Source organism: Poecilia formosa, unplaced genomic scaffold (genome assembly GCF_000485575.1).
Source record: "Poecilia formosa unplaced genomic scaffold, Poecilia_formosa-5.1.2 Scaffold820, whole genome shotgun sequence".
NCBI classification, from domain to species: Eukaryota; Metazoa; Chordata; class Actinopteri; order Cyprinodontiformes; family Poeciliidae; genus Poecilia; species Poecilia formosa.
In genome coordinates this window covers 56,940-70,534 of record NW_006800759.1, presented here as the reverse complement: position 1 = coordinate 70,534, position 13,595 = coordinate 56,940, and the positions used below count along the sequence as shown (strand labels likewise).

General features: G+C 37.1%; 1 protein-coding gene across 1 annotated transcript in view; it reads right to left on the bottom strand.

The window, feature by feature from the left end:
• The window catches only part of LOC103131720 (uncharacterized), a 44,760-nt gene that overhangs the window by 16,295 nt on the left and 14,870 nt on the right, over window positions 1-13,595 (bottom strand). The window lies entirely within an intron of this gene.

Genomic DNA, 13,595 nt, shown 5'->3' with positions numbered 1-13,595 from the left:
AGTCATGGCTGGGGAGATTAACAGGAAGAGGAAATGGCAGCATAAACACAGAAACGAGAGGCGACCCATTACAGAAGATTAGTGACAATAAAAAGTTCTTATCTTCTCCCAATTTCATCTCTCAAAACAAAACTTTTCTTCCACATCCAACTGATTTCAGTCCAGCTGCTTGGTTGTCGGCGCCCGGCCTGAGTCTGCAGCTGACAACAAAACACCAATCAGAGCTCAAGATGCACTTTCCTTAATCCACAAAGTGGCGGCTATGAACAGTTTGCTTCTTCACACCAGCCAACTGTGTTTCAGAGCTGCACAGCAACTAGTTACATTTACTTCAGTAACTTTGTAGAGGAAAAATTTACTGGAGGAGTATGTCTACTACACTGTACTTGAGTAATTTTATGAAGTATTTCTGCTCTGACTTGAGTAAAATTTCTGGATTTTCTACCCACTGAATGAAAAACAAACATGTTTTAACCAGAAATCCACCAGAAACAGAGACACAGTTTCTGTTAAAGTTTCTGAAGTTTTTTGTTACTTATATCAATTATTGTCATTTTGGTAAATAAAATACCAAACCTTCCACTTAACTTCATATTTTGGTCCATCTGATGATGCAATACATTAAATGATTGGTAATTTGATCAGTTACTCAGTACTTTATTAGACTTTTCACCAAATATGTTTTTACTCTCGAGTGATTTCTTGGGACTTTTTATTTTTACTAAAGATATGTTGAAGTAGCTACTTTTACTGAAGGCAGAGAACCCAACAATTGTACATAAGTAAGAGTAAAACTGCTGCAACATTGAAGCATAAAGTTTAAATTTTGGTATTTTAAGAACCAAAATGCCAATAATTCATGTTAGCAATGAAAACATAGCAAAATCTGGCAACAATCAAATGTTTCCAAATCAGTTTCTTTCAATAAAAAACTGATGAAACTTTAACAGAAACTGCAGGTGAGTGTCTCTGTCTGGTGAATTTTTGGTTAAAACATGTTTGATTTTCATTCAGTGGGAAGAAAATCCAGAAATTTTACTCAAGTAAGAGAAGAAATACTTTATAATAAAATTATCTGTGTACGGTTTAGCAAAAATACTACTAAAAGTAAATTTTTTTTCAAAAAAGTTACTCAAGTAAATGTAACTAGTAACTATCCAACTTCAGTTATAAAAAAAGATCATGAACAGATTTTGTATTTTCTCCAGATTCGCAGCAGTTCAGATGAAAGAACGGCTGCAGCGCTGCTCCGTCATCAAACAATGGAGAGGACGAACGCAAACATGTTTGGGAACGAGCAACTTCCTCTGGCTGGCTCAAGGAGTTTTCCTACTGCAGAAGAGACTTTAACACACACACACACACACACACACACACACACACACACACATTAGGAAAACCACCCCTGGCCAGAAGTGAACAATGGGAATGACTGTCACATGGCTGCTGTGTAGAGTCAGTCTTTGTTGGAGCTGGAGAGAGAGGTGTCCTACTGCGCTCTTCTGTGCGTGGGCCCACCAGCACACATGCATGTGTGTGTGTGTGTGTGTGTGTGTGTGTGTGTAACATGTTAATGAGGTCTGTATTAAATCCCACAGCAGTAGCTGCCATTTAAAGCTTCTACAATCTTTGTTGGCTTGTCCATCTCTCTCACTTTCTCACACATTAACACCTAACTTCCCTCAGCGTGTGAACTCACTCTGCATGTCTGCACACACAGGGGGGGAAACGTGACGTCAACATACAGACATTCTGCTAATGTCAAAAAAACACAACTGTGGTGTTTCCATTAGATAAGAAATGTGATTAAAATCAGACCTGAATAAGTTTGTTCACAATGTCATTGAACACAACTACTTCCTGTTGTCATCTACTTCGTGGTTTCCACCAGTAGTAACATCCTGTTGGTGATCATGTGACTCATTTGATGCAAAAAAAAAAGGTGTTTCTGTTGCCGTTTTGTGACATAAGCCAATTTCAATTCGACTAAAAAAAAACAATTCATTCTAACACCAAAACATTTAGTCAAAAAACGAGTTTTTGTCACAATATGTGTGTTTCCATAAAGCAAATTTATTTTCAAAATGTCAAAGTGCAACATACATGGTCAGTGGAAACACAGCTACTGATGATCTCACTTTGAGCAACTGGAAACACATTGAGCTCAATTTCATGAACAGTTTCTGCCATCAACCATCAGCCTGTTTCACCGACTCGTATCTGACTCGGACTGTTTTCACACCTGATAGTCCAGTGACTGATTGGGGACCAAAAGTTTATTTTTTTATTGTAGTTCAATATTTTTATGAATTTTTGAGGTGAATTATAGGAGAAATGCACTCTGTTCCTATTTATTTTGGTTCTGATCTCAGTTTGGACCAGCAAATAAACCAAAAATAACGAATAAACTTCCTGCTGGCAAAGATTATTTATTGGAGACATGCGACCAAATTTCCTCTCAGTAGATTTTGGGCTGAATTCCTTTAATAGTTGCTTGTCGAAGCGAGTATGAAGCGACCCGGCGGTTGGCGCCAATTGAAGCTTGAAACGTCACTGGATAAACAGAAGTGCAAAAGTCAGGTACAAAAAAACTAAACTGCAAAGGGGAGACATGGAAAGGAGGTAAAATACCCAACAAAGTTAAGAACTTCTCATATGTGTGTATAATATTTGCTTCCATCCATAAGTTTACATTTGGCGTTTTGTGGAAGGATCAATATGAAGCTGCAGAACGACGTCAGCAAATTAAACTTTTTACGCTTCACAGCATCTGAACCTCGAGGTCAGACGGCGTTAATCTGCAGGAATACGATCTACTTAATATGCAGAGTTGGGTAGAAGCAGTTACAGTGACTTGAGTAACTATTTTGAAAAAAAAACCAAAAAAACTTTAGGAGTATTTTTACTATGTTTTATTGAAAAAAATGATTTTGAAACATTTTCTTTTGTCTGATTTTGTTTTTTTTTTTGTTACTTATTGTCATTTTGGTCCTTAAGAGCAATTTTACAATTTCATCTAAACTTTATATTTTGGTACGTCTGATGATGTAATTTTTAAATTTGAAATCATTGATAATTTGATCAGTTACTCAGTACTTGAGACTTTTTACCAAATACTTTTTACTCGAGTACAAGTTTTGCCTCTCTTAATACGACGCCAAGTACACAGACATCAAGACATTTTCATCAACTTTTTTAAACGAGCCAAAAAGGAAAACCTTAAAGCGAGCAAAATAACCCGATTATTTTTTTTTTCATGAATACTTTGTCAGTAAAATACTTTAAAGATGTTTTTATGACACTAGGGTTCGTTATAGAGCGTTTTAAAGAAAGGAAAAGTATAAGTACGTTTCCACCGAAAAACTAGGGGAAAAAATCATAAAAATTTCTGAGTTTGAAAAGTTTAAAATTTGCTAGCAAAGAATGTGAAATTTTGAGTTTAATCCCAGAAATTTTCTAGAAAAATTTTTCAACATTTTTGACTTTCAAAATGTTCATGAGTTTCAAAAGTCAAACATTTTTCACACTTGAAACTCAGAAATTTTCAACTTTCCTGGTAGAAAATTTGATTACTCTCAAAGTTTTGGTGGAAACTTTTTCTTTTTTCATCCATAATTGCCCTGATTCACCGTTGTAGATTTTGAACGTTTGCTGTATCTTCTAGTTTTCAGTTTCTTTTGGGGTCAACTGAACAATTTACTTTCTTTGAAAAAGTTTGCTGTATTTACGTTTAATAGATTAAATCAAAGCTGATTTACTTTACAATATACCCTTGTTATATTTTAAAAGTCTCCTTATGCATCTACGGGTCAAATTTGTATCATTTCTGAGTGGCAGTTGGGGGCCACACAAATCCAGTCCCAGGGCCATAAATAGCCCCCGCGCCACACTTTGAACACCCCTGATTTAAACGCTAAATCTTGCTTTGTAGCTTAAGACACGACTCTGACTAATGTCTGAAAGAAACTGCTGCTCTGTTCGCTCCAACAAAACGTCTGCATGTCATCATCTGACCTGTGGCTCGTCGTTTAAAACAGCCTGGAAGGTCAGAGGTCGAGTCGGTCCAGTCAAAGTAAATCCCATCTGTTGGGTTTGAGCAAAAGTTCATCTGATACAAAAAAACAGTAACTTGGGAGAAGAAATGAACCAGAAATCAGCGTCTTGTGTGAGATTTAAACAGACATTTTCAGGAGCCGGGCTGCTGATTGCATCTGTTATCTTTCTCATAATTATGCCCTGCTGGGGTTTCAACAATCTCAACGACCACAGCAACACCCAGCGCCTGGGGACGATAAATTACTGCCCACAAACTGTCAAAGCAAATATAACTCGCTTAAAGATTCAAACTAATCGGTCAGGAGCAATGAAATCACAAGTTTAGAAGATCCAAACCTCATTCAGATAAACCTGGTAAATCGTTTGCGGCCTCAGGTGCCGTCAGCGCCAACGTCCAGTCATTCCTGTGTTCCCAGTCTCACCCTCACCTGTAAGAATCTCTGCCGGGTTGTTGCTCTGTTTCAACTCTCAGTCCTTCACACTTCCTCCAAGCTTTTTCCTTCTCATGCTTTCCTAAACGGAGTGGCTGACCGGCTGAACGTCCTGCACACTCGCGCCGCTTCAGGCAGGCAACAACAAGCAGCGGCGCACAATCAGAAGCCCGGCCCTCCTCCTCATCCTCCTCCTCTTTCTCGTCTCTCCTGGGAGCGATTTGCGAGCGTCCAGCTCCTCCTCCTGCTCCTCTGCGTTTGGGAGGAGTTTTCCTTTTGTCTCATCAAGCCGGACTCCTCCTCTCACATCCAGCTCACCTCCTCTCCGGTGCGTTTCCTGCACAGCCTCATATTTCTTTTGTTTTCCGCGTCAAACGCCAAATGGTCTGGTGATGGAAAAGGAAATCTACAAGAGACTCAGAGTGTTTCTTCTAATTTATGGATATGTTGAACTTCTGCTGTATATCAACTTTTAGAAAGAAAAAGTACTTGTACTCCAGTAAGAGGAGCATTACTTCACATATAAGTCGCAAAAAATGATTAAAGAAAGAGTAAAAAGTATTTGGTAAAAAGTCTACACAAGTACTGATAACTGATCAAATTATCAATCATTTAATATTTAAAATTACATAATCAGACAGAACAAAATATAAAGTTATGGGGACATTTTGGGATTTTTAGAACCAAAATGACAAAAATGTATATAGGTACCAAAAAAGTAACAAAATCCAGAAAGGAAAATGTTTCCAAATCAGTTTCTGTCAATAAAAAACTGATGAAACTTAAACAGAAGCTGCAGGTGTGTGCCTGTCTGGTGGATTTTTATTAAAACGCGTTTTAATCCAAAAATTTTCCTCAAGTAAGAGCAGAAATAAAACAACTACAGTAAAAGTGAAAAGAACAGTGTAGTTAAAAATACTGCTAAAAGTCAAGTTTTCAAAAAGGTTAAAAGTTACTCAGGTAAATGTTGCTTCCAACTCTGGTTAATAACATAAAGGCAGGTTTTGGGTTATTCTTGTTTTGACTTTCTCCCTGACGGTAGAAGTCTAAACAGTTTGTGTCCAGGATGTGTGTGATCTGCACAGATTTTAGCCTTTCCCAATTCTAGACCTGCACAAGTCCTGGATGCACCGCAAACACAGTCTTATTTTTATACTGATGACAGCGTCACTATACGTCTTTTATGCATCATTAAAAAAGCAAGATTCCTTATGTTATGCGTTCCTTGTCAGTTAGTGTTTGTCTTATTTCTAAGACATTCGCATTAGAAACTAAACCAGAATCACTTGGTTAGATTTAGTGTTTTTGCAGTGAAGGAACAAAACAAGTTAATCCCAGTGAGGTTGCGACATGTCTGAGGAACTTTAGAAACTGAAGATTAATGAGGCTGACCCGCTTGACTCAATGTTGGCTTAGGCTTAAATCAGCTGCGTGTTGCAGGTTTAAGTCCTGCTGGATTCTTCCTAACGTTGGAGTTTAACTCAGATTGTTTGGTTTCAACGTGAGGCTGGCAGCCTTCAGGATAACGCTCTCTCCTGTCTTTGTCCTCTGGTTCCTTTGTATTGTCTGCAGTCGATAACATACAGACACGTGTGTGTGTGTGTGTTTTCCTGCAGACAATGCAACAACCCCATCCTGCTGCAACAGGAGCTAAAGATGATCCCATGACCCACTTACGACACTCAGACACAAACTTTTGGATCGGCCCTGCAAGATTATCGTTTTGTTCCTAAAACATTTTTATTGGAGCAACTTCAGGATCTCGTCATCAGAAGAGTAAATGTTTGGGAATTGATTAAATTATTTTATTTTATTTTTGGACTTGTGCTTTGTGGCGCCACCCGCTGTTCAAACAATGTAAAAGCAGTAGAAAACTGATAGATACTCCTGGGTGAATAAATCAATTAATCTCATGATGAATTAAAAGAATATTTTAATTTATCATTAAAATCAATCATTTCCTTTTGGATGATTTATCGTTTTTCTCTAAAATCAATTTCATTTTGGTGTTTTGGTCTCAACTAGCTGCTTTTTTAAGGATAGTTTTGTTTACAGAGACTTCATAATTAATTTTGTTTTATTTCTTTTGAAAATTTAAATGTCTTCCAGTTGCAGTGTTAAATGTTCATTAGAAATTAAAGATCTTTGAGAATGAGTTACTTCATTATTGTCCCATTGTTACCATTATATCACTTGAAAATGGTCTCAAAACAACAATATTATCGTTTATCGCGATAACTTCAGGGACAATTTGTCGTCTGGTAAAATTTGTAGTTGTGGGAAATTTACAAAGCAAATCTTTTAAATTGACCGACATGTTTCTTCCGATAGTAAAATTAAAATCTCAGATATTTTCCATATCAAATTAGATTTTAATAGCTTTATTTTTCGTCATTTTTTGCTAAAAAAATAAATTAAAAACAGAAAATACTTTTAAAAAGTGGCTTTTATTTCAATTATTCATTCTGTGAGATGCACAACAGGGCATCAAGCCACACTTTGAGACATTCTGTTTAATTATGAAAATAAAGTCTCGTAATATTAGCAGGATGAATGTTTTAAAATTAAGACAAAAAGTTATTTTAATAAGAGAAAAACTTCTGGACTGAGTTTTGCCTTATTTCTATAACTTACACCAAAGTACGACTTTTTTTACATTTCAAGTTTCTTGTTTTTTGTTTTGGAGAGAGATATTGCAGCTATATTCCTGTAATTTTATGCATTTATTCTCATAATTAAAACAAAACAAATCTTAGCCTGGCTATATTTCATCATAGAGTTGACCTGAACTCAAAGTTCAAATAAATAAAAAGCTTTAAGATAATTTTGTCAAACAAGATGGCCGCCGCCCTCAGTGACATCACTCTGAGCTATGGGAACCCAAGGAGAAAATCGGTGGAAAAAAATCCAGATTTTCAAAAAAATTAATTTCAAAACCCAAAAATTACTGGAGGTAATCTTAAAGTTTTGAAGAGTCATGATTAAATTCGTTACCAAACTCAAATATATATAATTGAAATATCAGAAATGTGATTACTTTAATGCCAGTGAAGTATTTCTATTAATTATTGAGAACAATAATTATTGATGAAATGTAAAAATAAAAAGAAAGAAAAAAGAGGTGTGAATAGACTTGCTTGAATTAAACCCATTTAAATTATTTCAAAAATAATTTAAATTCTTTGGAATTTAAAGAATTTAAGATGTGCAACAAATAAATTACCAAAACTAAAAAAATAGTTTTTTAGTTTTAGATGGGAAGTATCTAAAAATAATTTTAGATATCTAAAAATAATTTTATTTCATCTTGTGAACAAGAAACGATTCGGTTATGTAACTTAAAATAAAGGTTAGCGTGTTGAGCTTCTTCTCAGACCGACTACAAGATCCCAAAATTAAGATTTTTATAAATATTGTATGAGAATTTATTGTTTGTAGGTCCATGTTCTGGTGGTTTCTGAGACGTTTTGGTCGTTTTTAGGGAAGTTGTAATCTACAGGTTTCTAAGTAAAAATCTAATTTCCCGTTTTCCTCTCTCTGAGTCAACCTGTGCTCCGTTTCACGGCGCCTGTCATCTTTTGTCTGTGAGGGTGTTTCCAAGAAGCTGCGCACTGAGTCAGAGTCAAATCTATAATCTTCTCCTGAATCACCTGAGATTTCCCAAAATGCTCAAACCGACCCAGAGGAGGGGGCAGTTTAGATAGCGAAGAGGAGGAATATAATCCTGGCACGGGTCGTTATGTTTAAAACTTTGTTCTCAAAAGAACAAGATGAGTAAATAGATGGGAAGTAAAGAGTCATTAGAAATGTGTTTAAATACATTCAGTTGAAACAGAAACCAGTTTTTTTATGTTGTGCCACCACTTTCATCTGCTATTTTAATGTTTAGCTCAAAGCTCACAATTCAATAACATTTGCTACATTTTAAATGAAAGCTTTAACTAACACAAACCACGGAGTTTCAGTCATTTTTCTACCTTTGGATCTCTGCAGTGCTTGGCTCTCTTCTGCTAAAGTGCTAATAGCGGAGCTAGCTTTGTGTTTAGCACTTTTGCTAACTTTGAAAACGTTTAGCAAACTTAGCTTCCCCTTAATTTTTTCCGCTAAATACTAAAGCTCTAATTTCCTTGGCTATTTTGTAAACATCTGTGTTCAACATCTGTGTTGAAGTTTCGGTTGTTGATTGTTAGGAATTCTTCAGGAAGTTAAGATTTTTATGTTCATGCTCTTATTTTGAAGTCGGTGAGGAGAGTTCTGTTTCCTCTCTTCATGTTTCATCCTATTTTTTCCCAAAAATGTTATTTAAAGCAGGAGACATACAGAAACAGGAAAGCAGAGAGCAAAATATAAACATGAATATCCAAAGGCGTTATCGAACATGCAAATTATGATGTAGAAATTAAATTGGTCCTTGAGGGTTGCATGACATTTACTGTGTACCCAGAATGCATTGCTGTAAAACTACAGCCTGCTGAGAGCAACAGCTCATGTTGCAACACGTGTCATTGACACATGGTGGGGGTCAACGTGGCTGTATTGAGCACGTTAGCATTAGCTTCTGCCATGTTGGCATAGCGCTTTTAGCGTTAGCATGACTAAATATTATGATTAGCACATTTCCTGTTAACAGAAATTCTTGCTTTGGCACCAGTAGTGAAAGCAGATGCTCCAACCGGAACACGGGTTGGACACCAGTTTATTCCCTTCAGTTTTCCATCAAACTATAAAATAACTAACTTTACCCCCTCAGAGCTGCGTTACGTAGAGTACAGCAGTTTGTTTTCAGGTTGTCAACATGTTTTAGCTCTGGCACCTCAAATGAACGATACAAAGTCTCCACAGAACATTCTCATCCTGATATCACCCACTAACCGTCCGTCTCTCTTTTCGCTCCCCCTCATTCCTTGGACTCTTCGTCTCCTTCCTCCCTCTCCTCCTCCGCTGCCCTTCTTTCCAATAGATTTGTATACAGATGCATGCTTGTGTGCCCATGTGCACGTCTCCGACCAGAAACAGAAGTAAACACCAGCTGCTCCAAAACGTTGTTGGAAAATTGTGAAAGTTAATTATGAGGAAAAGCGTCAACAGTAATTTCCCCAATAATAATAATTAACTCCACGCAACTTCTTAACAAGGAAGGCATATCTAAACGATGCAACATGCAGCCTGAAGCCAAGAGGAAAAAGTTGCACACCAGAGTTTCTTATTAGTCACCTAATTGCTTCAAACTTATTTTAAGAGACTTTGTACATAAGTACCAACATGTACATACGGTATGCATGTACAACGTCTTACACCGAAGGTATAAAAGCCATTTCCCGTGCTTGTGCGAGCTTGTTCTCACCTGAAAAAACAAATTTAATGAGGCTCTTCTCATTTCTGTAAATTCCTCATCTTTTCCTCCCAGAAACCTGCTTCTGCCTGCATCGTGGAGATTAATCGGAAAACGTCTTTACGCAGGTTTAAATTCCTTAATGCAAGGAGAAGGGAGAGCGAATGCTTTCAGGTGAAATCATTCGAATTCGTCTATAACTGTTTGTCCTTGTAAGGCCGAGGGAGGGAATGGGGCAATATTCATGGAGAAAACCCCTGAGAGGTTTAACCGCTGGACCGTCCCGCTGCAAGGCAACAGAGCAAACGACTGCACCACCATGCAGCAGGACATGCAAAGGAGCTAAGCAGCAATCTTCATAGGTTCTCCATTTTAACTTGGTTCTGTTAATCCTAAAAAGCAGCAGTAAACAGTGAGAAGGAAAATCTTCTATAATTTGTAGAATTATCATTTCTTTTGACATAGAAAAAGTTGGGTTATCCTAACCTAGATATCACTAACTGCATTTCCGTTAGCCACAAAATTACGCAAATTAAAATAAAAATAAATTCACTTAAAGAAAACGCGCAAATTTTGAAAAAAAATTCACATTTTGTGATAAAAGTTTTTTTTCCCCCAAGTATCAACTCAGATTTATTTAACCAAACTGCAACAGAAACACTTCTTCCACTATCTTCTGAGTCACATGATCAACAGCCGGTTGTTACTACGGGGGAAACGCCAAAGAAGACGACAGGAAGTGGTAGGAGGAAGATGGTTTGTTTGTGATTTTATTTGACAGCAGAGTTCATAAAAACTGTCCTTATAAGGGGTTGAATCCACAGCTGTACTGTAAAATGGCCGACTTCAGTTTACCGAAAACGCCACACCCGGAGCCACTCCAACGTTTGAATAAAATGCTAACGTGGAAACGCCGCAATTGTGAAATAGTGTTTTTTCAACATTAGCAAAATATGGACAAAACTTTGTCCACCTATGTAATGGAGACGCAGCGACAGGCGTCCATGTGAGTGTAAGCTTCAAAAAGTCAAAATCCTTAGCAACAAAAGTTACTGTGTTCAAAAGTTCTGAATTCAATCTGATGTTTTGAAACACTTGTTTTGCTTTAGCATCAACGTAGCTGTGTGTGAAACTGCTCTGTAGAAGCAAAATGGGAGTTGGATTGAGTCTTAGAAATAAATTATAAACTATAAATGTTTGGTATCATTGTCAACATACATTACACTAAAGGAATGATGTGTTTTTGTGGTAAAATGTAAAATCTGCTGAATGAGACGATTTTTGAATCTGATGAATCGTCAGGAAAGTGTTAAGTTGCAGCTCTAACCCACAGGATTAGTTCTGCTGTAATATTAATTACATTGTGTTGTTTAAAATATGCTTAACATGCCAGATTCCACATGTCAACACTGTGTTTTATTCTCCAAATAGCATTTATTGAGAGGCAACCATGAGATACGTGGATGTTTATAAAAACGAACGCTGAGCGTTTGGTACTTTGCGTTTTTTTAGATGTTTTGAGTTAAGCAGGAAGTCGATAACAGATCTCACTCAATGATTGCGGTTATTTTTACTTTACAGAAAGGCGTGGCTGATTGTTCATGATGCATCATGTTCTGGTCGCATCAAAACAGAACTGAACACAGATCAGAAATCCTGAAATAAAATCTAGATACCAAGTCTTATCAGCTGAAACGGAACGAAACTAAAGAGAATTTGGATAATTTGGAGGACATTTTGTTTCTTATTTAGGATGTTCTTATTTTAAATGAGTCTCGTTAAAGGAGAAAGATATTCTGATATGAGAGACTCCAGCTGAGTGATGACTGCGAGACAGAAACAGAACAATGTTGATATTAACTCTGGGTCATGGTGACAGTTTCCCATCTCATCCTGTCAATATGTAAAAGTTGTGGGATAAAACTAAGACGAAGCACAAACTAGATTTCAAATATCAAAACTAATACAAGTGGTAATTTGAGAACTTTCCTCATTCTTACTTTAAAATGACATTAATACTCTTAGCTATGGAAGAGAAGGAGGAAACATGCTGACTTTTTTCTCTGATTTGACTTTAATCTTCTGAGTTCAAAAGTTTGAATTCTGAAAAAGAAAATCAGGATTCTGAGATTAAAGTCAGAATTTGATATTTAAATCAAAATCTGAGAAAAGTCAGAATCCTGAGATTAAACTGAGAATTCTGAAAAATCTGAATTTTGTGAAAACATCAGAATTTAGACGAAACAAAAATTAATTCTGAAAAAAAAAAAAAAAATCAGAATTCTGAAAAAACCTCAGATTAAAACTCAGATTAAATACAAAATCTGAGAAGAAGTCAGAATTCTTTTTTCGTTCAGTGGCTCTAATCCTCATCCATCCCTTAGTTAATCCTTTAAACATGATAAAAATGCAGGCACTGGATTCACCTTCATAGCAACAGCTCAAAGTAAACAGACTCGCAGCCAAGATGCCTCAGATATGTGTGAAGTGTGAGCGTGTGTGAGAGGCTGCGGCCATTTTTACCCTGTAATTGCTGCAGCTGAAGCATCTCTAATTGGACGGCTGCATTTTAATCTCTGCCAACGAGGAAAGTACCTGGCACACATTCACACAGAAATTATCTTCCTGCAATGCAACTGCTTTTAATCCTTAAAAATCATGATATTTAGGCAAAGTTCTGGTTACATATGTTAAAAATTAAGTTTGTAAGGATTAATGAGATCTAAATCTGAGCTTTGGGTTTGGGAGGCTGGCAGGATTTCTCCTTTAGGGTGACATTAAAAAGTTTCCTTCTTGATAAGGTTGCTAGAATTGGATGAAAGGGATTCTGAACTATTTTTTGGTTTTGCAGCTGAAGGACCTCCCATCCTGCTCAAAGCGCATTCCCTCTTCTTTCTACAGGCATTCAAATCTCAAATACAGTGACTAAAACAGGAAAGCAATAACCATAAATTTAAATAGATCAAACTAGAACAAATTGTAAGTGTGAAGAATTTAGATTTACTCCAACTTGGTGCTTATTTTTGTTTTTATAAGAAGCTGCAGTCCAGCAAAGCTCGCAAATTACTGGCTTCACAATGAGATACGAGACTTTTTATAGCCTTTGCTTCCTACAGCGGCTCTGGAAAGATATATCGTCTGAAAAACGTTCAGCAGAGCCAAAAAGTATGGCGCGGCGTTTGAGGCGACCCATTGTTTTGATTGTGGATTGCTCATTTGGATCTCCATTGTCGGCCTTTAATCTTGTTTTCCTCACAGCTGTGTTGACCGGAAAGATCAGCCGCAATAACTTTGTGTAGAGCAACGCCACGCATTACTCAGTCGCCATGACGACGCAGAGAATTTACAGTGTAATTCACGGGAAACTGAGCAAACAAAGCTGTTTGTCACCTGAAGCTGTGGGCTGGAAGACAGAACGGTGCTGAGGCCTGCAGGGTTTTATAGGTGTGTGTGTGTGTGTGTGTGTGTGTGTGACAGTGCTGTCCTCAACCGAACATCGCTCTCCCATCAGCAGAACCCTGAGGCATCAGCACGTCGTCACTTGACAGTAATCTATCATCCTCTGCTCTTTGGCAGGCTGGAACTCCAAACTGGTTGGAGGAGAAACGAATGGATCATCTATACGGATGAATCAATTAATGCTGAACTGATTTTCAGTTTAATGCCCCGATATCGATTCATAAAACATTTAAATTGAGTGTTAAAAAGGCCAAAGTTTTTCTCTAACCTTTCTAAAGTGTGTAAATGAACCTTCTGTGTCCTGATAAAATGTTTAC